The 27298-nt window shown below is 40.1% G+C and overlaps 1 protein-coding gene across 4 annotated transcripts in view; it reads right to left on the minus strand.

Annotated features, from left to right (window-relative positions):
- The window catches only part of CDC42SE2 (CDC42 small effector 2), a 125509-nt gene that overhangs the window by 74054 nt on the left and 24157 nt on the right, over positions 1–27298 (minus strand). For 3 of the 4 annotated variants that reach the window (XM_032156518.2, XM_032156517.2, XM_032156516.2), the window contains exon 2: positions 3864–4034. The gene's annotated coding sequence lies outside the window, so the exon portion shown is untranslated. Of the gene's footprint in view, positions 1–3863; positions 4035–5991; positions 6137–27298 lie in introns of all 4 variants that reach the window. The other variant, XM_058440524.1, reaches the window with a different exon arrangement.

Below are 27298 nucleotides of genomic sequence, written 5' to 3' on the forward strand. Positions count from 1 at the left end.
ACACTTGTAATCCCAGCACTTTGGGAGGCCGAGGCAGGCGGATCACGAGGTCAGGAGATCGAGACCACGGTAAAACCCCGTCTCTACTAAAAATACAAAAAATTAGCCGGGCGTGGTGGCGGGCGCTTGTAGTCCCAGCTACTCGGAGAGGCTGAGGCAGGAGAATGGCGTGAACCCGGGAGGCGGAGCTTGCAGTGAGCCGAGATTGCGCCACTGCACTCCAGCCTGGCCGACAGAGTGAGACTCTGTCTCAAAAGAATTTTTCTGGATAATGTTCCTTATTTTTTTCCTTATAAATTTTAGATTCAACTAATCTTTAAAAATCCTTTAAAAAATTTTATGGGGATGTTACAGACTGGAAGAGAACAATATTTTTCAGATACTGAATTACAATGGTGAGTTTCTAAGTATTCTTTTGGGTCCTGGGTGATTCTGCTATAAGAGATCTACTTTTTGAGAAACAATACCGCATGTCAAAGGAAAGAGTAGTGGTGCTTGCTAAGGGGCAAAGGAAGCCACTATACAGAGTGCAAGCTCTGTCTACGGGGGTACAACAGCCTAACTATATTAGGTATCAATATAAATTTATCCTTGTTGAGAAGACCAAGAAAATTTCTTCACAGAGGCAGAAACTATACTCCAAACTACTTTCTATGGCCCTAGGGTACGAAAACAACCGCAGCTGAAGTAAGTGGTTTAGAATTCCATTCCATACAAGAACTCAAAATTAGTGGTGTACTATAGGCTTGGAAAACTGGAATGAAGTGAGACACTGAGGGTGGCAGGAAAAGTCATATCGACCTTTCTCCTACCTTCCACCCCCAACTCATCCCAGCACTTTGGGAGGCTGAAGCAGGTGGATCACTTGAGGACAGGAGTTCGAAACCAGCATGGTCAACATGGTGAAACCCCGTCTCTACCAAAAAGACAAAAAAACTTGGCCAGGAGTGGTGGCGGGCACCTGTAATCCCAGCTACTCAGGAGGTTGAAGCAGGAGAATCACTTCAACCCAGGAGGCGGAGGTTGCAAAGAACCGAGATTGCGCCACTGTACTCCAGCCTGGGCAACAGAGCAAGACTCTGTCTCAAAAAAAAAAAAAAAAAAAAGAATGCATTATCTGCCAACCTGCACATCTGTGTCAGAGGCCTCCTTGCCTAACTCACAATTTAAGTTTTATTAAGTCCCTTGAGTTCTCATTATGCAGGTATATAATTGAGGGTTGAGAAGGATGTATCAGCTAGGATGTTTTCACAAAAATGAAAGAGAAAATCCAAAGCCAATTGGATTAAACATGAAATTTAGTGGCTCATGCAACTGTAAGTCTAGAGGTACAGCAGCTTCAGGGAAGGGTTGATCCATCAGCTCAAATGGAGTAACTAGGGCATGGCTTTTCTCTGCTCTACTCATTCAGTGTTGGCTTCTTAATCAACTAACTTTCCTTTCATGGTCAAAAGATAGCTGCCAGGAATTCAATAACTATGTTTTCAGGTTGAAATTCACAAAAATAAGTGCCTTCATCTCAGCATTCCTAGCAAATATCCTAAGATTCACTCTGCTTGATCTAGCTTAAGGTGCATGCCTGCCATGACTGTCTTAGGTAGGAAACATGTTCCATTCCTACAAAATATATATGAAATACAGCATATTAAAGTTGACCTTAATGATTTAAATTTCCTGTATTACTAAATAATGGTACTACTGCATTTAAATTGATGGGTAAAGCACATCATACAACTTTCTCTATCTTCTTATAAAGTTATTCTCCTGGTTGGGCATGGTGGCTCACACCTTCAGTTCCCGCACTTTGGGAGGCCAAGGCAGGTAGATCTCCTGAGCCCAGGAGTCCAAGACCAGCCTGGACAACATGGTGAAACCCTGTCTCTACAAAAAATATAAATCGGCTGGGCATGGTGGTGCACACCTGTAGTCCTAGCTACTTGGGAGGCTGAGATAGGAGGATCATTTGAGCACAGGAGGCAGAGGTTCCTGGCATCTTGGGCTCAAAAACGTAGGCATAGGCAAAGAGTCAAGATCACACTCCAGCCTGGGCAACAGAGTGAGACCCTGTCTCAAAAAAAGAAGTAGGAAAAAAAGGTATTCTCCCATATTTTCATCAGAATCCATCAAGAAAAAAAAAAAGTGAATTCTTCCCTGAATGTCAATCTCTTTTTGAAGGATTCCAAAATATACTACCAGATTACCTGGTAAAATCATAACACAGGTTTTATCTTTTTCCTTTTACCGTAACTGAAAGTAATACCACGGATTTTCATGAAGAAAAAGAGGTTCTCATTCCATACTTTTTCAAGATTATAATAACAAGATTTAAAAGAAAAGATAGAAGGAAACATTTACATCTATATATAATGAGCCATGCCAAAAAAAAAAGTGATTTGTTTCACAGAGCTTTAAAACATAAGCAACTACATCATCCATCCTATGGCCCAAGATCCCTCTTACTACACCAGCACCAAACTTCCCTCTACCTCCCTCAAAACACACAGTCCTAAGAACAGAGGGGGGATGCACCCTTTAGGGAATCTTTCTGTGAATGTGCATTCCAAAGCCAAATACAAAATATTCCTGAATTATGCTTCTTACTATTGACGTCCCTCATTCCCATAATTATCACAGAAAATAGAAGGCAAACTATTCCGTTTTTATAATGAAGAAGAAAGTGAAATTCCATTTATCAGATTGAAAGCCAATACTCAAATATAAAGGAGAGAACCTGGTTCTCATGGTAAAGTTGGACAAAAACAAAAGGCAACATTGTCTGGAGTAGAACTAACCACTTGAACATGTGTTACATACTGGAAGTCTTAAAGAAAAAACAAACTTCACTCATAATCCTAGAAGGAAGCAGTGTGGTTAAAGAAAAGGATGTGAATTATAAAAAAAAATCTCTGTAATTATTAGATTCTACAGATTGGTTTTTCAAATACTTACCAAGTAATTCAGTTAAGCAAACATGTATTGATGACATCATTAAGAAGTATTAGAGTCAGATACAATAGGAATATAAACATACCCCTTGACTTCATAAAGCTTGTAAGGGGCTACAAAGAACATGATCAAATAGAAATGTGTCTGACACTAAAAAACATGGCTTTGGGTAATCAAAAAAGAAATGAAATAAATCTAGATAATTTCTATAGCAAATAACAGGAAATCTCAAGGCAAAACTGCTTAAACAATAAGAAAATTCAGGTAGAGTGGCTATATGCATGGTAAACGGAACTCTAGTCCTACTTTTCTCCAGTTCCCTTGGTTCCCTCTCCTTCACATAAGGCATCACCTTCAGGCTACTAAAAAGATGGCTCCAGCACTTCGACACATCACATCCAGATAATACCAGCTCTGCGGAGAAGAGGGACCATCTGTTTTCTTCCTTTTCACAAAAGCAAGAAAGATTTCCCCAAAAGCCTCTTGCAGATGTCCCTTTTGTCTCTCATTGGACAAAACTGTTTCTCATGTCCATTCCTACAACAATCACTCCCAAAGAGAATGAGACCTACCACAACTAAGATTAGAATGGATGCTGGTAACTATCATGACCGTCATTTCAGCGCTGGCTGAATATTTCAAATACAGTATTTCAGGCCTTGGACTGAAGAAGAAATAATAGAGAAAAATGCCTAGGCAAAGGAAATGACGTGCCTAAATGGAAGAAGAAAGCCAAACTCTGAAATCAGACATTAAACATGATGTTAGGGATAAAGAATTCCCTTAAACTGCACTGCTGTCCTCCTCTGTAATATAAAAATTAACGTCAGCAAACGCTAAGAATGTAGAAGTAGTCATCCTCTTTTCATGGAAAGGGTTTAGGTTATTTAATTATCAGTGGAGATAATCAGACTTACCACTCCTCATCAATGGAGTAACACATTCAGCTACTTCTGGGTCAAGAACATTCCATATTATGCATACAGATGACTCTGCAGATTCACTGTCAGTAGTTATTCCTTGCAGATTTCTTCTCATTTGGGTTCCAGGTTTCACTCAAAAATTCACACACTCAAAACTGGTCCTATCTGCAAATGAAAGTATGCAATTAGGAGGCAAAAAGCTACAGAGAGCAATCCCCCCCATCTATAATTAACTAATCCATATAAAGACTGAACTCAAACACTAGACTCACTAAGCACCATGTTTAACCTAAGCAACCTGCATTTCAACACCATAATGTGCTTATTATACACAGTTACCACACTTTTCCCACCATATAAATTTATTGTTGCTTCCACAGTATACTACCCACTGGGCAGAATCCAGCAGACAGATACCTTTGGTGGACCCACACTAGGTTGGTCTGCATGGTTAAAGGATAACTGCCTACATTTATAAATCAGGACTTTACGTGAAAATCCAGATTTCGGACCTCTCTTGAAAAATCAGAATATCTGGCAATACCGGCCCCACATTCCCATATGGAAACAATCTTCTGGAGCTGATTAGCAGCTAACTAACCCTGTGGATGGGGCTTTGCAGTTCTCCACAGAAGTCGCCACTCTCCTTTATGTTACAACCTGGCTCACAGTTACTTGTCTGTACCGTGCAGGCATCTGAGCCTGCAAACTCTGCTAAGTATTTCTAACAGCTCCCAGGGAACATTTCATTATTGTCACAGCCAAGTATGTTTTTCTGCCTTGAGGATATAATATAGCATAAGGGGATAACAAACATGGACTTAAGAGTCAGAAGCTGAAGTTCAAATTCTGCAAATGACTAGCTGTGTGACCTCAGGTCTGTTTTTAACCTAAGATATAGCTCATTTAAAAGCGTCCAAATAAACCTATAAGCCTTAACACAGTAGACAAAACATGCCTAAAATCTAAAATGTCTAACCTGAACTGACAATACTAAAGCCACTCTTTCCTCAGTCTTCGTCATCTCAATAAATCACACCATAATCCATATAACTTCCGCTCAAGCCACAAACACAAAGTCCCACATACTCTTGTCTCCCAAAGCCATCATCAAGGCAATGGCTCTCCCTCCAAAACACATAATTTTAACAGATTCTTAGAATTCCAGCCATAAAAACAAACAGCAATTCATCCTTCATAATCAATTACTTTGCTGAAATTGCCTATAAATTTAACACCTTAAATAATGGTAGCTTGAAGTGTCAAGGTTCCATATTATGAAGAATACTGGTACTTCATTAAAGGAAAAATGAAAACCACTGGGGTTCCTGAATCTCACTCCTTGCAAGATACTGATATTACATTTTATAAACTTACACATTTCTTCAACTCTAAACTGACAGTGAACTAAGAGGCTATGCTAACTCTGATAACGAAATTAGGAAAACCAAAAGACTACTATTAATAGAATAAATAAGTTTAGGAAGGTTGCAGGATCAATACTCAAAAATCGAGATTAATACTCAAAAATCAATTCTATTTCTATAGAACACTTGTACAAAGAATAATCAGAAGCCAGGCACGGTGGCTCATATGTATAATCCCAGCACTTTGGGAGGCCAGGGTGGGATGATTGCTTGAGGCCAGGATTTTAAGACCAGCCTGGAAAACATAGGGAGGCCCTGTTTCAAAAACAAAAAAATGTTTTAAGTTAACCAGGTATGGTGGAGCATGCCTGTAGTCCTAGCTACTCAGGAGGCTGTGGTGGGAGGAGTACTTGAGCCCAGGAGTTCGAGGTTACAGTGAGCTATGATTGTGCCACTGAACTCCAACCTCAGCAACAGAGCCAGATCCTCTCTCCAAAAAAAACAAAAAAAAACAAAAAAAAGGACAATCATTTAAAAAATAATTTCATTTGTAGTATAAAAATACGAATTATGAAGAAATTATCAAATTATGTGCAAAAACACATAGAGTAATATTATGTTCATAGATCAATGAAGTCAATGATGTTAACATGTCAATTCTCCCCAATTTGATCAATATAGTCAACACAATTCTAATAAAAATCCCAGCTGACCTTTTTGTAGAAGAAACTGGCATGTTTATTCTAAAATCCTACAGTTTAGTCGGGCATGGTGGTACACACGTGTAATCCCAGCTACTCAGAAGGCTGAGGCAGGAGCATCGCTTGAACCCAGGAGACAGGGGTTGCAGTGAGCCAAGATCATGCCACTGCACTACAGCCAGGATGACAGAGTGACATTCTGCCTCAAAATAAATAAAATAAATTAATTAAATAAAATCATATGGAAATGCCAAAGAGCTAGATCAATCAAAATGGCTTTTAAAAAGGGCAAAAATTTTGGAAGCCTTATACAACCAGAATTCAAGGTTTATTATAAAGCTACAAAAACATTGTACTAGCATGCGGAGAGACTTAACAGGTCAATAAAACAAAACTGAGAGTCCAGAAATACAACTACACACCTGTGGTCAACTTATTTTCCATAAGGGTACTAAGGCAATCCAGCAGAGAAAGGATAGCTTTCTCAACAAATGAAGCTGGAACAAATGAATATTCATACCGCATGCCAAAATTAACTCGAAATCAATCACAGACCTAAAGGTAAAACCATAAAACTTCCATAAAATCTTTGTGGCCTTATCTTAGGCAAAGATTAGTAAACTAAAACACAACAGCACAATTCACTTAAAAAAGACAAAGTAATAATTTCATTCAAGTACTAATTTCTTCTATTTGCAAGACACTGTTAACAGAATGAAAGATAAGCCTCAGAAATAAAAGGCATCCAAATAGAAAAGGAAGAAGAGAGGGGCCAGGCGCAGTGGCTCATGCCTGTAATCCCAGCACCTTGGGAGGCCAAGGCGGGCGGATCACCAGGTCAGGAGATCGAGACCATCCTGGCTGACATGGTGAAACCCCGTCTCCACTAAAAATACAAAAAATCAGCCGGGCGTGGTGGCAGGCACCTGTAGTCCCAGCTACTCGGGAGGCTGAGGCAGGAGAATGGTGTGAACCCGGGAGGCAGAGCTTTCAGTGAACCAAGATCACGCCACTGCACTCCAGCCTGGGTGACAGAGCAAGACTCCGTCTAAAAAAAGAAAAAGAAAAGGAAGAAGAGAAATTGTATCTGTTTGCTGACGACATGATCTTATATGTAGAAAACCCTAAAGCTTCCACCAAAAAACTGTTAGAACTGATAAATGAAGTAAAGTTGCAGGGTACAAAATCAACAGACAAAAATCAGTAGCATTTCTTTATACTAACAACTAATAATCTGGAAAAAAAATTTAGAAATCAACTCTATTCACAATAGCCTCCAAAAAGTATATATATTTAGGAGTAAATTTAACCAAGGAGGTGAAAGATCTGTATGCTGAAAACTATAAAACATTGATGAAAGAAACTGTAGACAATACAAATAAATGTAATGGTAACCCATGTTCAGGGATTGGAATCATTAATACTGTTAAAATGTCTACAATACCCAAAGCAATTTACAGATTGAATGCAATCTCTATCAAAATTCCAATGCTGTTTTTCACAGAAATAGAAAAAATAATCCTAAAATTCATATAAAACCACAAAAGACGTCAAACAGACAAAGTAATCTTGAGCAAAACAAAGCTGGAGGCATCACACTACCTAGTTTCAAAATCTACTACAAACTATAGTAATCAATACAGAATGTACTGGCATAAAAACAGAAACACTGACCAACAGAACAGGATAGAAAGCCCAGAAATAAACCCACAAATTATGGTCAACTGGCTTTCAACAAAGTTACCAAGAACACACAACAGAGAAAGGACAGTCTCTTCAATACAGCAGTCTCCGCTCATCTGTGAGGGATACGTTCCAAGACCCCCTGCGGATAGGAACCCTAGACATACTATGTTTATTCAATCTGATAAACTAGACAGCTACTAAGTGACTAATGAGCAGGTAGCATACACAGCATGGATATGCTGGACAAGGGATGATTCATTTCCCAGGCAGGACAAGGCAGGACAGCACAAGATTTCATCACACTACTCAGGATGGCACATAATTTAAAACGTAAGAATTGTTTATTTTCTGGAATTTTCCATACTCTATTTTCAGATCATGGTTGACCAAGGTCAACTCAAACTGCAGAATGCAAAACCACAGATAAGGTGAGACTACTGTAAATGGTGCTGGGAAAACTGGATATCCACAAGGAAAAGAATAAAATTGGACCATTATCTCACACCATATACAAAAATCAACTCAGAATGGATTAAAAACTTAAATGTAAGACCTGAAACTGTCAAAGTACTAGAAGAAAACATAGGAAAATAGTTACATGACATTGGTCTGAGCAATTTTTAGTTTTTTTAGATATAACCCCAAATATACAGGCAACAAAGGCAAAAATAAACAGGAATGCATCAACTAAAAAGCTTCTGCACAGCAAAGGAAACAATTAATAGATTAAAGAGACAATCCACAGACTGAGAGAAAATATTTAAAAACCATATATCTGATAAAGGGCTAATATCCAAAATATATAAGGAACTCAAACTGAATAGCAAGAAAACAACCTAATCAAAAAACGGGCAAAGGACCCAATATACACTTCTCAAAAGAAGACAATAAACAGATGAATCTCAGCAAATCATGAGCAGCCAAGTTTCGGCCAATCACAGGCTGCCAACTGATCAGACCATGTTCAAATAAGGCAAAGAAGGAACTGTTAACTCATCAATCTATATACGTACTTGCTTCTCTTTTCTGTCTATACTTACTGCCCAGGTTGCACAGCAGAGCTCTCTGAACCTTTTCTGGTTCTGAGTGCTGCCCAATTCATATACCATTCTTTGCTCAAATAAATTCTGCTACATTTACATTGTCTAAACTTTTTCTTTTAACATAGAGACAAAAACTGGAAACAATTCATCAACTGGTGAATGGATAAACCTGTGGTATACACTACTCTCAATAAAAAAGAATGATTTTATACACCCATCAACATGGATGAATCTCAAAATAATTATGCTGAGTCAAAGAAGCCACACAAAGAGTATATGCTGTATAATTTATACAAAATTCTAGAAAATAGAAACTAATCTCTAGTGGTAGAAAAGCAGATCAGCTAATTTCCTAGGAATGTGGGTGAGTGGGCAAACGGAGGGCCTACAAAGGGCTGAGAAGAAACTTTTGGGGTATATTTCCAGTATCTTCAGTGTGGTTATGATTTCACAGGAATATACATATGCCAAAACTTATCAAGCTTAACACTTGAAATATATGCATTTAATTTTATGTTTAAATATTAATAACTGGTAGCAAGCCTGGTTAAAATGAAAAGCAAGATCATTTTAATGCATTAAATTTGAAAATTATGGCCACAATCTTTCTCTTCAGAAAACAGCTCTTCCAAAAGTATAATATCTCAATGCTAAGGATCAGAAACACAATTACTAATCACAAAGAAAGCATATGCCAAAAACAGTACTCTAATTAACCTAGTATAATACAATTTGGCATGGGAAAAAGGAAATGTGGTGGATTTCAACATTGTTAATTCAATTATAGTCCAGAGTACCTCAGTCCTCCATTAAATTTGGTAGAAGTTAAATTTAAAATACTGTCATTTCATTGTTGACCAAAAAGACATTTTAATATGATCATTCAATGAGTGTCATGCGGATACCATTACTAAAATGGACTTCATATTCTGCTTAGAATTCATGAAAAAGTCATGAAAACAGATCCAATCTAACTGCTAAGTACTGGTATGCCTTGGTGTTTTTGTATCATATTAAATGCCACCTCTATCCCCATCTGCCTGTCATTTATACTGAAAAGACGGAGAAAAATGAATTATTTCCTTAGCTGAATTTAACCACTAAGTTTTTTTAGGCCGGGTGCAGTGTCTCATGCCTGTAATGCCAGCACTTTGGGAGGCCAAGGTGGGAGGACTGTTTGGGCCCAGGAGTTCAAGACAAGCCTGGGCAATGTAGAGGGAACCCAGCTCTACAAAAAATACAGAATTTAAAAATTAAAAATAATAATAAATTAGCCTGGCATGGTGGTGCATGCCTGTGGTCCCAGCTACTTGGGAGGCTGAGACGCAAGGACTGCTTGGGCTGGGAAGGTCAAGGTTGCAGTGAGCTGTGATCATGTCACTACACTCCAGCCTGGGCAACAGAGCAAGACTGTCCCCAAAAAAAAAAGAAAATTATTTTAGACAGAAGCCAAAGTGTACACTCCATCTCTATGCAGAGACTTCTAGTCTCCAAGATAACCAGTCTCAGTTCCATCATATTGCTATGAAGACAAGACTGCATTTTTAAAGAAATTAAGTTATCCATGCTATGTCTAAATACTTTTAGGGCAGTCACAAAGAAAAATTATGCTAGTTTTGCATCATCCCAAATGGCACAACTCCAATGAATGAGTACAGGCTGTATGTTCTACCTATTAGTACATCTTTCTGTTGTCACTGCTGCCTAAAAGTGGAATGTCCTGCCTTAGGGTATCTTTTATCAGAGGTCAGGATGTTAGGATGATGATTCAAAAGTCCTATTGATAGATGATTTAGACAAACTTTATTTAAGATTCCTTCCAAACCTCAGATCTTCTTATAAAAACAAAATCAATTTCTAAGTGCCCAATCCACTACAATTCAAAAGTCTTAAATTTCAGCTGATAAACTACAAGAAGCCAAAGTCATAAGCCTTCCAGTAACATTTTGAGTACTTTCCACTTTTCCTCAAGAAACAGTAGCTTAAATTATCAGGACTTGACCCTGTTAAATCACTCTGACATTGAATGAAAAATAAGTATTTAAATACATGCCCCATTTTTATGCATGATCCTTTAACATCAAATACCAATTCCTTTCTTCTTCTCAAAGAAATACAGATCTGTCAGGGACAAATATAGACCTGTAAGAAATCTACTTCAATTTCCTCACTTTACAGGCCCAGAAAGGTAAAGAAATTAGACTTAAAATTACATAATTAGTACAATGTCTATTAGCACTGCAATAAATCACTGTCATTTATTTCCTCTGTGAATACACTGTGAAGAAATGCATATAATCATTCACTTAAACAGTTTAAGTGAAAAGTCATCTGGGCAATAATGTAGCCAGTGGCGACACTAAGACTCAAGACATTTTTGTTTGATTCTTGCTATTATTTGCTGGTGCTGTTAACATTCCAAGACCCTAAAAGTGTAAGATGTAGTTGAGTTACAGAAGTGGGTACAGGTGAGGGTAGCTGTAAATGAGGCAAAAATGTTAAAGGGGAAAGAAGCTATTTCTAATTGCTGGAGTTTCAGAATCTGCTAGTCTTAAAAAAAAAAAGAGTCATGAGGCAACAAAAATGGACTACTCCTGGTAAGTCATAATGATACAACTACTTTGTAAACAATTTCGCAACTTTCTTATAAAGGTATATATACATTTACCATGCTCCCCAACAAATCCACTCCTAAGAGAAATGAAAACATGTTCAGACAAAGAATATGGCTAAAGAAGGCAGTATAGAATAGCAGTTAAGAAAAGAGGTGCAGGTCAGACACGGTAGCTCACGCCTGTAATCCCAGAACTTTGGGAGGCTGAGATGGGTGGATCACTTGAGGTCAGGAGTTCGAGACCAGCCTGGCCAACATGGTGAAACCCCCGTCTCTACTAAAAACACAAAAATTAGGCTGGGCACGGTGGCTCACACCCGTAATCCTGGCACTTTGGGAGGCCGAGGCGGGCGGATCACCCGAGGTCAGGAGTTCGTGACCAGCCTCACCAACATGGAGAAACCCCGTTTCTACTAAAAATACAAAATTAGCCGGGCGTGGTGGTGCATGCCTGGAATCCCAGCTACTGGGGAGGCTGAGGCAGGAGAATCTCTTCAACCCAGGAGGCGGAGGCTGCAGTGAGCCGACATCACACCATTGCACTCCAGCCTGGGCAACAAAAGCAAAACTCCGTCTCAAAAAAAAAAAAAAAAAAAAAATTAGCCAGGCAGTAGTGGTGCGTGCCTGTAATCCCAGCTACTCGGGAGGCTGAGGCAGGAGAATTGCTTGAGCCAGAGAGGCAGAGGTTGCAGTGAGCCAAGATCTCGCCACTGCACTGCAGTTTGGGCAACAGAGTAAACAAAATAAAATAAAGTAAGATAAAGAAAAAAGAAAAAGGGAGGTGCAACAGAGTAAACAAAATAAAATAAAGTAAGATAAAGAAAAAAAGAAAAAGGAGGTGCTGCTATCAAACTGTCTTCAGGGTTTGAAATCTGGCTCTGCCACTTACTAAGTGTACTGATTTCGGACAGGTTATTCCCCTCTCTCCATGCCTCAAAAAACAGGGGTATCAGAATGGGAAGGGGGCTTAATATTATGATGATACATTATGCTAGCAATTAGCAAGTCAGAGTTGTTTTTTAGTCAGAGGACTTTTAACTTTTTTAATTTTTTTTTTTTTTTTGAGACGGAGTCTTGCTCTGTCTCCCAAACTGGAGTGCAGTGGCGTGATCTTGGCTCACTGCAACCTCCACCTCCCAGGTTCAAGTGATTCTCCTGCCTCAGCCTCCTGAGTAGCTGGAATTAACAGGCGCGTGCCACCACGCCCAGCTAATTTTTATATTTTTAGTAGAGACAGGGTTTCACCATGTTGATCAGGCTGATCTCGAACTCCTGACCTCCTGATCTGCCCGCCTCGGCCTCCCAAAGTGCTGGGATTACATATATGAGCCACCACACCCAGCCCTTTTAAAATTTTTTAATTGAAATATAATTGTTTATATTTATGGGGTACATAGTGACGTTTCAGTAAATAAAATGTATAGTGGTCAGGGTAATTGGCATATCCACCATTTCAAACATTTATCATTTCTTTGTGTTGGGAACATTCAATAATTCTCCTTTTAGCTATTTGAAGCTATATGTTATTAGCTATAGTCATCCTCCCGGGCCATAGAACACTAGAACATGTTCCTCCTATCTAGTTGTAATTTTGTACTCTTTAACCCCATCTCTCCTCTCTCCTTCTTCCCCCTACCCTTGCCAGTCTCAGAGGACATTTTAAAACACATATACACACCCACAGCAATGGTGGTGTAAAATACAGTATTTAAGAGTTTATGTGTATTTTGTGTATGGTCAAATAAATATAGTTTCCAATTCTGACTGCCACAGAGAATTGTTGGGAAGTTATCCCCCTGAGATTTGGTTTCACTAACTATAAAACGAAGACAATGCCAGCTCAGAGAGTTATTGTAAGAATGTAGTGAGACGTATAAAGTGTTTACTTATTACAATGCTTGACATATGATAGCTAAAAAACGGAAACTATTTTATTATGCAATACGTACATTATAACTAGAATGACCATTCATCCTTCTTAGCTTACGATAGTCACAATTTATGCCAATTTTTAAATATAATTTTTTTTTTTTTTTTTGAGACAGAGTCTCGCTCTGTTGCCCAGGTTGGAGTGCAGTGGCGTGATCTTGGCTCACTGCAAGCTCCACCTCCCAGGTTCACGTCATTCTCCTGCCTCAGCCTCCCGAGTAGCTGGGACTACAGGCGCCCACCACCACGCCCAGCTAAGTTTTTGTATTCTTAGTAGAGATGGGTTTCACCGTGTTAGCCAGGATGGTCTCAATCTCCTGACCTCATGATCCGCCCGCCTGGGCCTCCCAAAGTGCTAGGATTACAGGCGTGAGCCACCGTGCCTGGCCTACAACATAATTATTAATGGCCATTCTCTATCTTGATATGTTCCAGTTTAGATGATAAATTACATGGTCACCCTAATTTATAACCAAAATACTGTCGAGATTTTTCCTTTATTTAGTTCTTTGTTCTCTTCCTCCCTTTTTAGTGACATTTTCTTTCTTATCCAACTCACTATCCCCCTTTTCCAACCTCTCTCTTGCTCTCACTTGTTCTCACTCCCCTTATCCAGGTGCTTGGCAAACTCAATGCTGCAAGTCCAGGTTCTTCTGTGGTCCTAAACTCCTCAGTAATGTCACGTTTTTCAAACCTTATCTTTCTCAAATTCCCATCCATCCTTTCACTGAATTCCAGAATAAAAGCTAGTGACCCTAAAAACACTACCACAATCACCAACAATGGGATTAATATTTTAGTTCTCTAAGGATAACAACACTTTAACAGGGAACTCCGAGAGAGACAACACCTTAAGCCAAAGTAGAGAAACTAACAGCATAAATGTCAGATACTGTGACAGGCTGGGTAGGATAGACCATTTGAGAACTTTACTCTTCGAATCAAATAATTTAGGTGGGTTTCTACTAAATACCTATATCAGAACAGCCCCGATTCCCTCCTTTCTGCTGGTTCTCAGATAATCCAGTCGAAACACCAAAGGCTCAAAAACTAACATTACATTAACAGTTCTTAAGGGTTTTGTCCTATGCCCTCATCTTTCACTCTACAAATACTCCCCTAGGTTATTTCAATCACTCCCCAGAGTTCGATTACCATCAATGCTGATCACCAAATCTACATTTCCAGCCCACAGCTGTCTCCAGCCCAAAGCTCTCCAGCCTAGGTGTCTTTTAGTTTAGCCTCACACCCAGCTGCATGTAGTACAGCTCCACAGGATGTGCTACCTCTACTTCAAACTTTACTGAACCCTGATTCTTAACTGAACTCTGCTTCTTCCTTACCACTACCCCACCCCAATCCTATTCAATTTATTTTCATTAAATTCCCTCTCATCTACCCAGTTTACAAAGCCAGAAACAAGTGTGTTATCCTTAACTTTTGCCTTTCCATCTCATCCCCCACAGCCAAACGACCATGTTCTATTTGTCCAATCTGTTTCTCCCCAACACTAAGTCACCAGTAGAGTTCTAGGCACCACCATCATCTCTAAACAAATACCATAATAGCTACTAACTGACTCCTGGTAACTACTCTTAGTCCCTCCAATTTGTTGCCCATTTTGGCTAGAATGATACTTCTAAAATGAATGTCTGATCATGTTATTCCTGACGTAAAACCCCTTTTAATGACTATTATCCTCAGGAAAGTTTCCTCATATGACTTCTCAGGGCCTTTACCATTTGGTCCCCACATTTCTCTTCAACCTCATTTACTACCTCTTCCATTTGATACCCCATGACTGTGCCAACCAACTGTTCTCAATTTCTTTCTGTTGCCTAAAGGACATCACACTTACTGTTCACTTCTTTCTCTCAGGCATACTCTTCAGGACTTGATATGGCTATCATTTCCTTCAGGAATCATTCCCCAATCCCCCAAGTCTATTCAGGCCCTCTTCCAATATACCTTGTACCTTCCTTTCAGGGCATTTATATTACAGAGGTTATTAATCCTGGCTGCACCTCCAAATAATGGGAGAAACTTAGTCCCAGAATTTCAGATTCAGAAATGTGGGAAAATGGCATTCAATCTGGGTGTCAAATTTAGCTTAGCAAAAAGCACAAGGGGAAGATATGACAGCCTTCAAAGATTTGTAGGTCTTAGCATAGCATGGGAAAGAGGAAGCCAACTTGTTATGGGGTACCAAAGATGGTGGTAACAAAGCCACTACACAGAAGTTTCAGGAAGGCAATTTTTGGTTTAAAAAAAGAAAGAACTATCTACAAGTCTAACTGCCCCCAAAAAGATACTGGGATGCCTAGAAAGTGGTGAATTCATGGTCACTAGAGGTTTTTAAGTATCAAGGACACTAAAAGAATTCCTATATTTGCGATGTCATACTAAATAATATCCAAAGTTCAAATCAATTCTAAGATTCTATGACACCTAAATTCATAAAATATTTTAAAGATGCCAGGCACGGTGTTTCACGCCTGTAATCCAAGCACTTTGGGAGGCCAAGGTGGGTGGATCACCTGAGATCGGATCACCTGAGTTCGGGAGTTCAAGACCAGCCTCACCAACATGGAGAAACTCCACCTCTACTTAAAAAAAAAAAAAGAAAAAAAAAAATTAGCCAGGCGTGGTGGTGCATGCCGGTAATCCCAACTACTCAGGAGGCTGAGGCAGGAGAATCACTTGAACCTAGGAGGCAGAGGTTACGCTGAGCCGGTATCGTGCCATTGCACTCCAGCCTGGGCAACAAGAGTAAAACTCAAAAAAAAAAAAAAAAAAAAAAAATTTAAAGATGACTAGACAGCAGCTGAATGAAAGCACATTACTCTAACCCACTCTAACAGGAAGCATAACTTCCTAAAAAATTAGATTTAACTGCCTATTTTACAAATAACTCAGTGAAACTACTCATAAAAATAGCTAAATACATTACGTTTTCGTGTATTAATAAACTTTTTAAAGAAGAAAATGAAAAACTGTCATTAAGATTGGAAATAGGGAGAGTCTCCTAGTTTTTATTTGACCCTGTGTGAAAAAAGAAACCAAGATGCCGATTTGTCGATCTATTATTTCTCAAAGGGTAAAATGACATCAAAAAGGCTTTTTCAGGATGTGGTAACTTCTATAATTTTTATAATTTTTTATTTTTATTTATTTATTTACTTATTTATTTATTTTTGAGATGGAGTCTTGCTCTGTCACCCAGGCTGGAGTGAGTGGCACAATCTTGACTCACTGCAAGCTCCGCCTCCCGGGTTCCCGCCATTCTCCTGCCTCAGCCTCCCAAGTAGCTGGGACTACAGGCGCCCGCCACCACGCCCAGCTGGTTTTTTTTTATTTTTAGTAGAGACGAGGTTTCACCGTGTTAGCCAGGATGGTCTCGATCTCCTGATCTCGTGATCCACCCGCCTTGGCCTCCCAAAGTGCTGGGATTACAGGGGTGAGCTACCCCGCCTGGCCAGGATGCAGTAACTTTTAAAAAGACTTTGTACACTAACAAATATTTGTTTTCTCATGTATACATGAGAAAGAGGGAAAGATGAGAAAGAGTTAAAGGTTTCTTAATGCCTTATGTAATTATAACAGCTATGGGTACAAGAAAAACCATGGAGAAGAATGGAACTAAATAACGGCCTCATTCTCTCTGCTGTCATATTTTATTGTGTCTTCAGGTCAAAGTGATCTGGAAAGAAGCCATTTTTGCATGAGAAAGAACAAAAATGCGAAAAAAAATATATAAAATATTTAATCTGAAGTCATCCTTTTCCTATAACTTTTATAAAAAGCACAAAAAATGTCTAAATTAGTTACTGTCATCTTTAACTCACTACTATTTATATCTCCATACTTTTATACTACAACTTAGAGAAAACATTCTACTTTCATCAAAATTTTAGTTTTAATAAATATGCTGCAATCTTAGGTTGGATTTATTAAGAGAGGTGGAATGGTCTTTTCTCCCCACAAGGAAATCTTTTATAATAATCTGTATAAAAAAAAAAAAAAAAAGAAGAAAGAAAAAGAACTGGCAAAACATTATCTTTCCATACAGCTTTACAAAACACATTTTCATATATGAAAAACTACTACAGAGAAGCAACATAATCAAACTGGAAAGCCTCTGTTATGGGTTGAATTTGCCCGCTCCTCTCCCAAAAAGATGTGTTGAAATCCTAAACCCCCAAGTACCTCTGAATGTGACCTTATGTTGCAGATGTTACTAGTTAAGATGAGATCATACTGGAGTAGAGTGGGCCCCTAAGCCAATGATTGTTGTCCTTTTAAGAAGCCAATTGTATGAAAACAGACACAGAGGGAGAAGGCCATGTGATGACAAAGGCAAGAGACTGGAGTTAAGCAGCTACAAGCCAACAACTGCCAGCAAACCATCTGAAGCTAAGGTAAAGCAAGAAAGGTTTCCCCTCCAGGTTTCATGGGGAACACAGCCCTGTTGACACCCTGATTTTGGACTTCTAACCTTCAGAACTGTGAGACAACACATTTCTGTTGTCTTAAGCCACCTAGTTTGTGATACCTTGTTGTGGCAAACCCAGGAAATGAATACAGCCTCCATTTGATGAGGAGAGCAAAAAAAGTCACACAAATCTAAGTGTTATAATCATGTTCACTATAATCCATTACCCAATCAAAACAGGATTTTAGCCTTGCTACAGTGTGGTCACTCTCAACATGGTCTCCAGCTCATCAAAACGGAACTCATGTTTCTATTAAATATCCCATTTATTCAGTATCTAGGCTAGACAGTTATCTAGGCCACCAAGTTTAACAAAAGTGTGTCTGTTTTCCCATGTGTTATGGGACAGTCATGTTCTTACTTTATATTGTACGTATTTTGACCAGATAGTACACACCCATAATAAAACTGAATAAAAAGAAATGTGGTGGCTGGGTGCGGTGGCTCACGCCTGTAATCCCAGCACTTTGGGAGGCCGAGGTGGGCGGATCATGAGGTCAGGAGATTGAGACCACCCTGGCTAACACAGTGAAACCCCATCTCTACTAAACAAAATACAAAAACTTAGCTGGGCGTGGTGGCGGGCACCTGTAGTCCCAGCTACTGGGGAGGCTGAGGCAGGAGAATGGCGTGAACCCGGGAGGTGGAGCTTGCAGTGAGCCGAGATCGTGCCACTGCACTCCAGCCTGGGCGACAGAGCGAGACTCTGTCTCAAAAAAAAAAAAAAAAAAAAAATGTGTTTCACCCTCACTCTTCTGTCCACAAATCATCCTGTTCCCCGCTCCAGAGACAAACATTAGTACTAGTTTATTCTATGTTTTTCCAGTAAGATTCCATGCATTTATAAAAATACTATATATATCATGTATATGATGCATTTAAATGGTAGCATACTCTACATATTCTGAACCTTTTGTTAACCACTTCACATGTGTCTTGGAGACCATTCTGTGTCTGTAGAATTTATTTTTCATTTGCAGTACAATATTCCATTACATGGCTGCACCATAATATATTTAACCAATCCTCTACAGATAGACATTCATGTCACTGCCAATACTTATCTTTATCACAATGATGCTGTAATAGCCTTTTTTGTTGTTTTTTGTTTCGTTTTGGGTTTTTTTTTTTTTTTTTTCAAAGTCTCAATCTGTCGCCCAGGCTGGAGTGCAATGGCATGAACTTAGCTTACTGCAACCTCCACCTCCTGGGTTCAAGCGATTCTCGTGCCTCAGTCTCCCAAGTAGCTAGGATTACAGGTGCCCGCCTCCATGCCTGGCTATTTTTTTTTTTTTTTTTTTGAGACTTAGTCTCACTCTGCCACCCAGAATGGAGGGCAGTGGCATGATCTCGGCTCACTGCAACCTCTGCCTCCCGGGTTCAAGCAATTCTCCTGCTTCAGCTTCCTGAGTAGCTGGGACTACAGGTGCATGCCACCACGCCTGGCTAATTTTTTGTATTTCTAGTATAGACAGGGTTTCACCATGTTAGCCAAGATGGTCTTGATCTCCTGACCTCATGACCCGCCCACCTCGGCCTCCCAAAGTGCTGGGACTACAGGCGTGAGCCACTGCGCCCAGCCTAATTTTTCTATTTTTAGTAGAGACGGACTTCTGCCACGTTGGCCAGGCTGGTCTCGAACTCCTGACCTCAAGTGATCCACCCGCCTCAGCCTCCCAAAGTGCTGGAATTACAGGCGTGAGCCACCACACCCAGCCATGTACTGGCTTTTTATTGTCCTTTCACTGAACTCTTTCTTTGCCATCCTATTTATAACTGCAATCTCTTGTTCCCTACCCTAGTAGTCACCATCTCCCTCCCATGCTTTCTTTTTCCTCATAGCACCTTTTTAAGTCATCTGGCATTCTATATATTTTACTCATTTGTTGCTTGTCTACATCAACTAGAATTTAGAGCTCCATAAACACAAGGACTTTTGTCTCTTTCATTCGAAGCTAAATCCCTAGTACCTGAGTGTCTGGCAAATAGCTAGTGTGCAGTAAGTATTTATTCAATAATTGAATGTTTTTATTTGATCCCAGAAAAGGGACAACATACCTTTCCTTCAAGGCAAAGTAAGTCACAGTTCCCAAGCTGATGAGTAATTTGTTCTCTTTATCTTGTATTAATTTTCTATATTATGTCAAATAAGATTATTATATTTTTGTGTGATCCAGATTTGGATTACACAAAGTGTATCAGACTGGATATACTCTGTGAAGCCAGGAATTCCCAATTTAATTCAGCCTATCCGCGTAAAGATAATGTTTTCTAGTCTTTCTCAATATTGTGCATACTTTTCAAACAGTGTATACTTGACTCTACATCCTTGTATGTAGTGGCGCTCCTGCATTGACAATGTCATTAACACACAATTTCTTCTACCAGCTGTACATTTTCACCAGAAGAGTGGCTCAGTGTGACATTACTTCCAGTAAATACAGGGGGTCCTGAAATGCCAACTAGCTTATCTTAAGGCAGCCAATACATGCCGAATTTGTCCCAGTTGCCTTCATAAGGAGTTAAGACATGCAGTAAGTTGCATCACTCTATGGCAGAGCGATCAGTCTGTATTTCAGTCAGGACTTGGCACACCAGGGCCTAAAAGTAAAATGGATTGTTGACAAACTGTTCATTGGGAAGGGGAGAAGGTAATACCTTACAGAAAAATAAAGAACATAAGAAAAATAAGTTCCTACTTGTCTTAGCCTGTTCAGGCTGCTATAACAAAATACCATAAACTAGGCAGCCTATACACAATGAAAATTTGTTTCTCATAGTTGTGGAAGCTGGGAAGTCCAGGATCAAGGCACTGGTGGATTCAGAGTCTGGTGAGGGCCCACATTTTTCTTTTTTTTTTTTTTTTTTGAGACGGAGTTTTGCTCGTCACCCAGGCTGCAGTGCAGTGGCATCATCTCCGCTCACTGCAACCTCCGCCTCCCGGGTTCAAGCGATTCTCCTGCCTCAGCCTCCCCAGTAGCTGGGATTACAGGCACCCGCCACCACGTCCAGCTAATTTTTGTATTTTTAGTAGAAACAGGGTTTCACCATGTTGGGCAGGCTAGTCCTGAACTCCTGACCTCAGGCGATCCGCCGGTCTTGGCCTCCCAAAGTGCTGGGATTACAGACGTGAGCCACCACGCCCGGCTGAGGGCCCACTTTCTCTCAGACAGTACCTTCTCACTGTATCTTCACATTGTAGAAGGGTAGAGCTAACTCTCTGGGGTCTCTTTTACAAGGGCACTAATCCCATTCATGAGGGCCTAAACATCTCTTAAAGGCCTCACCTCCTATTACCATCAAGTTGGGGGTTAGAATTTCAACATATGAATTTGGGGGTGGGGAAGAGAGACACAAATGTTTAGATCAGAGCATTATTCATCTTTAGATTATTAAAATCTGAAAAATGTGCAAGTAATATTATCAAAATATATATGTTCAATCATTCAACATTCAGATGAACAACTATGTTCTTTTGCTGTATTATAGTTTGCTTTTTTTTTTTTGAGACAGGGTCTCGCACTGTCACCCAGGCTGAGTGGGTGCAGTCTCAGCTCACTGCAGCCTCAATCTCCCGTGCTCAAGCGATCCTCCCACCTCAAGCTCCCAAGAAGCTGGGACTACAGGTGTATGTCACCACGCCAGGCTGATTTTTATTTTATTATTTTTTTTTTTGGTAGAGATGGGGTTTTGCCATATTGCTCAGACTGGTCTTGAACTATTACCTGAGATCTGCCAACCTCAGCCTCCCAAAGTGCTGGGATTACAGGCACAAGCCACCACACCCAGCCCTAACTGTGTACTTTTTAAATTACGAACTTTTTTTGGTTTTTTTGTTTTTTTTTGAGATGAGTCTCACTCTGTCACCCAGGCTGGAGTGCAGTCTCAGCTTACTGCAACCACCGCCTCCCAGGTTCAAGCGATTCTCCTGCCTCAGCGTCCTGAGTAGTTGGGACAACAGGCATGCGCCACCATGCCCAGCTAATTTTTTATTTTTAGTAGAGATGGGGTTTCACCATGTTAGCCAGGATGGTCTCAATCTCTTGACCTCATGATCCGTCCGCCTCTGCCTCCCAATGTGCAGGGATTACAGGTGTGAGCCACCATACCCGGCCAAAGATATTCATTTTTAAGATGCTTAATAATCAAGAGTTAATTCCAAGAGAACATAACAGACTGGTTTCCTAACTAATTTCTCCCCACTTCCACATATGTACAACCTTGTCTATTACCAAGTGCCAAATAACCCCTTAACTTACCAAAGAAATCATCAGAAAGGCTGATGAGTCCTGGGTGGTGTTTGTTACATCAGTATTTTTGAAGGGTTATTTGTATTTAAAGAGCAGAGGGAAAAGGTAATATAAAACTTGAAAGATTACTTAGATGTAAATGGCAGTCTTGATCTTACACGTATTTTGAAAACTATTTCTAAAGAAGAATTCATATTTTTAAAAAAGTTATGGCTATAAAACAATAATTTGGAGATTTACTTCTTTAATGAGAAAAAGGAGCATGCTGGACTCTATAATGTTAGATTTAGTCTTTTAATGTACCAAACTGAGTTCAAGGGAAGGAGAAACAAAAGAGTAACAAACAAAACAAAATATGGATCAAAGTGAAAACAAATCCTTCAAAAACGTAGTTTTCAATTCCGGGTGGATAGTAAAATAAACTGGTGAGCTTCTAAAGCAATATTAATGCCAAAGTCCCACATCAGACAAATTAATCAATTCCTAGGAGTGGTTCCCAGGAACCTGTGTTTTGTTAAGGGTACCTCCAGACTATTTTAATGTACTGCCAGGGTAGGGAACCACCATTCTGAATTCAGGCCACTGCACTCCAGCCTGGGCGACAGAGCCACACCCTGTCTCAAAAAAAAAAAAAAAGAAAGAAAAAAGAAGCCAGTTATACAGCTTCTCAAAACAAAACTTTCAAGGTAAAATTAAAAAGTGAAATAATTTACTTCAAGATAAATACATGATACCAATTAAGGCAGAAGATAAGTTGTTTCCTTAACTCAAGAGTCCTCAACCCAGTATAAGGTTTGATACTTTCCAGGGGGTACACAGGTCTAGACAATTTTAAGGAAATCAATTTTCAGATCACCAACTGCCTTTTGTGCTCTTCTAAAATTGATGTATCCAAGCACGATTCCTTGTCTCTTCCATCTTTCCTTTCACAATAGCTCTTCTGCGTTATAAAAGAAAGTCAAGGCCAGACACAGTAGCTCACACCTATAATCCTAGCACTTTGGGAGGTGGAGGCAGGAGGATTGCTTTAGGCCAGGAGGTGAAGACCAGCCTAGGCAACATAGTGAGACCGTCTCTACAAAAATAAAATAAAATAATTAGCCAAGAATGGTGGCACGCACCTGTGATCCTAGCTACTCAAAAGGCTGAGGCAAAAGGACTACTTGAGCCCAGGAGTTTGAGGCTGCAGTAGTGAGCGAGTTATGACTGTGCCACTCTACTACAGCTTAGGTGACAGAACGAGTCCCTGTTTCTAAGAAGGAAAAAAAAAAAAAGTCATTTCTCTTATTCATCTCAAGCTTTAACATGTTCCCTACCTCAAGAAATCTCCAATGCACCAAAAGGACAATTTGGAGAGACCAGGGAAAAGTCTCATGTGAGCAAAACAAGAAATATTGAAAGAAATGATGCCTTATGCTACAAACTCTTTTTTTTTTTTTTTTTGAGATGGAGTCTCGCTCTGTCGCCCAGGCTGGAGTGCAGTGGCGTGATCTCAGCTCACTGCAAGCTCTGCCTCCCGGGTTCATGCCATTCTCCTGCCTCAGCCTCCCTAGTAGCTGGGACTACAGGCGCATGCCACCATGCCCAGCTAATTTTTTGTATTTTTTAGTAGAGATGGGGTTTCACCATGTTAGCCAGGATGGTCTCGATCTCCTGACCTCATGATCCGCCCGCCTCGGCCTCCCAAAGTGCTGGGATTACAGGCGTGCGCCACTGCGCCCGGCCTATGCTACAAACTCTTGACATGACTCCTTGCTTTATCAATCTGTCTTAGAAGTAGAAAGTGAAAGTCACTGAGTGCAGGTACCGATGTGTTTCTTAGAATTAAAAATAAAACCATTTCTGATGAGAAAACATACTCCATTTGGCTGGTTTGACTATGAGGACCAGCAATTAGATTTTATAGCAGTATTTCCCATTAAAGTGAATAAACAAAATCACTTTAAGGTCAAGATCTTGGTCAATACATTATTTAAAACATACACAACAGACAATACACCAGAAACTACATCTTTTGCAACTTTTTAAACTTATGATGAAAGATATTAATGTCTGCTCTAAAATGTATTAAGTAGTTTTTCCAAAAAAAATGTATAGAATACAGGAGCCAAGGCCAGGCGCGGTGGCTCACGCCTGTAATCCCAGCACTGTGGGAGGCCGAAGAAGGTGGATCACGAGGTCAGGAGATCGAGACGATGGTGAAACCCCGTCTCTAGTAAAAATACAAAAAATTAGCTGGGTGCGGTGGCAGGCGCCTGTAGTCCCAGCTACTCGGGAGGCTGAGGCAGGAGAATAGCGTGAACCCAGGAGGCACAGCTCGCAGTGAGCTGAGATTGCGCCACTGCACTCCAGCCTGGGCAACAGAGTGAGACTCTGTGTCAAAAAAAAAAAAAGAATACAGAAGCCAAAACGTTTAACAATTACCCTAACTTGCTGACACAGAATACTATTAATAAATAATACGGATCAAAGAAAAGTAATCAACTTGAAAAGTGATGGGGGTAGGAGGAACAAGAACAATCCTTCAATTTCAGTGCCTGAAAATGTCTATACCAAAGCCTCATTCCTTGCTCCTCCAACGTAGTCAACAGGCATCTCTAAAGCAGTTAAGTTTCCAGGTCCTTGCCAAAATACTCAGTAGGTATCTCTAAAGCAGTTAAGTTTCCAGGTCCTTGCCAAAATAGTCAGTAGGTATCTCTAAAGCAGTTAAGTTTCCAGGTCAATCTAACTTTCTGTTGCAAGCAACAAATGGTACCAGAAGCTAAAAATCCCTAATTTGCTCTCAAATACTTAGTGAAGAATCTACCAGGCCCAGTGGCTCAAACCTATATTCCCAGCTATCTCAGATACTGAGGCAGAAGGATCATCTGAAGCCAGGGGTTTGGGGCTACAGTGAGGTATGACTGCACCACTGCACTTCAGCCTGGACCATAGAGTGAGGCTCTCTCTAAAAGAAAAAGGAATCAAATTACAGTATTTGGAAGTTATTTAGCATCTGGCTTTTTAATGAGACTCACCATACTGAAACTACTCAATAGGCTGATATTTCATGAAACATGGGAGGTAGAAATATCTTCTGATGAAAAAATTACACTTAAGTATCTTCTAGCATTCTCAAAACTTTATGAGGAACTAAAAAGCATAACATCTTGATTCCACACTATAAGAGAAAAAGTAGCATTTACTAGTTCACATATTATTTTTAAACATTACCACAACTTCTTTTTTTTTTTTTTTTTGAGACAGGGTCTCCCTCTGTCACCCACGCTGGAGTGCAGTGGGATGATCATGACTCACTGTAGCCTTAACCTCCTGGGCTCAAGCAATCTTCCTAAGTAGCTGGGACCACCATACCAAGCTAATTTATTTATTTACTTTTTTGATAGAGATAGAGTCTCACTATTTTGCACAGGCTGGTCTCAAACTCCTGGCCTCATGCGATCCATCTGCCTCCGTTTCTCAAAGTGCTGGGATTATGGGTGTGAGCCACCACACCCAGCCACTTCTCCCATTTTTGACAAAACAATAAATGGAGGTAAAATAATCAAATAATAAAAGAAAAAAATTACGTATTAATTCAATTCTATAAAAGCCCAACTATTAGGGGAAAAACTATGGAGACTTTTACATCTATTGGCAATATTTTACCTATTCAATCCAAAGAGAAACACACTACAAAGAAAATTTCGGCAGGATATGGTGCTTCACACCTGTAATTCCAACACTTTGGGAGGCCGAAGAGGGCACATCACTTGAACCCAGTAGTTCGACACAGCCTGGGCAACATGGTGGAGCCCCGTCTCTACAAAAAATGAAAAAAAAAAAAAAAGGCTAGGCATGGTGGCACACACCTATAGTCCCAACGACTTGGGAGGCTGAGGTGGGAGAATCACCTGACTGCAGGAAGTTGAGGCTGCAGTGAGACATGATCGTGCCACTGCACTCACCTGGGCATCAGAGTGAGACCCTGTCTCAAAAAAAAAAAAAGAAAAAGAAAAAAAATTCTACAAACATCCATTTATTTCCAATGAAACACTACAACTGACACATTATGAAAATAGAACATCAATGGTTCAGATTAAAAGAGAAGAAAAATTTCTGAACAAATCAAATCTAAGTTGAATATTGTTAATCTTACCACCTTTAAAACACAGCTGACCTAAGGGTGGGCGAGGTGACTCACGCCTGTAATCCCAGCACTTTGGGAGGCCAAGGCGGGTGGATCACCTGAGGTCAGGAGTTTGAGACCAGCCTGGCCAACATGGTGAAACCCAGTCTCTACTAAAAATACAAAAATTAGCTGGGCGTGGTGGTGGGCCCCTATAATCCCAGCTACTTGGGAGACTGAGGCACGAGAATCGCTTGAACCCAGGAGGCGGAGGTTGCAGTGAGCCAAGACTGCGCCACTGCATTCCAGCCTGGGCGACAGAGCAAAACTCCATCTAAAAAAATAAAATAGATGCCGGGCGCGGTGGCTCACACTTGTAATCCCAGCACTTTGGGAGGCCGAGGCAGGCGGATCACAAGGTCAGGAGATTGAGACCACGGTGAAACCCCGTCTCTACTAAAAAAAAAATACAAAAAATTAGCTGGGCATGGTGGCAGGGCGCCTGTAGTCCCAGCTACTCAGAGAGGCTGAGGCAGGACAATGGCATGAACCCGGGGGGCGGAGCTTGCAGTGAGCTGAGATTGCGCCACTGCACTCCAGCCTGGGCGACTGAGCGAGACTCCGTCTCAAAATAAATAAATAAATAAATAAAAATAAAAAATAAAAAATAAAAGAATAAAATAGTAAATAAAATACAGTTGACCCATGAACTACACAGGGATTATGGTCCTGGCAACCTGTCAGCCCCTCACTCCATCAAAAATCTGCATGTAACTTTTGACTCCCAAAAGCTAATGGCCTACTGTTGACCAGAAGCCTTACATTAACAGAAACAGTCCATTAACATGTATCTAGTATATGTATTATATACTGTATTATTACAATAAAAGTAAGCTAGAGAAAAGAAAATGTTAAGAAAATCGTAAGGAAGAGAAAATATAATTACTATTCATTAAGTGGAGTAGATCGTCATAAAAGTCTTCATCCTCATCATCTTAAAGTTGAATAGACTGAAGAGAAGGAGGAAAAGGAGGGGTTGGTCTCGCTGTCTCAGGGGTGGCAGAGGCTAAAGAAAGCCTACATGTAAGTGGAATTGCACGGTTCAAACCCATGTTGTTCAAGGGTCAACTATACACTGAGTATAAAGCCTTATTACCTAGTAAACAGAGGCTTCTGAAGGCTAGTCACGAAATACTTGGCATTCATTCCCTCTCACCACTCCCTATACATGCCTTCCTG

Source organism: Hylobates moloch, unplaced genomic scaffold (assembly GCF_009828535.3).
Source record: "Hylobates moloch isolate HMO894 unplaced genomic scaffold, HMol_V3 SCAFFOLD_6, whole genome shotgun sequence".
Taxonomy (NCBI): Eukaryota; Metazoa; Chordata; class Mammalia; order Primates; family Hylobatidae; genus Hylobates; species Hylobates moloch.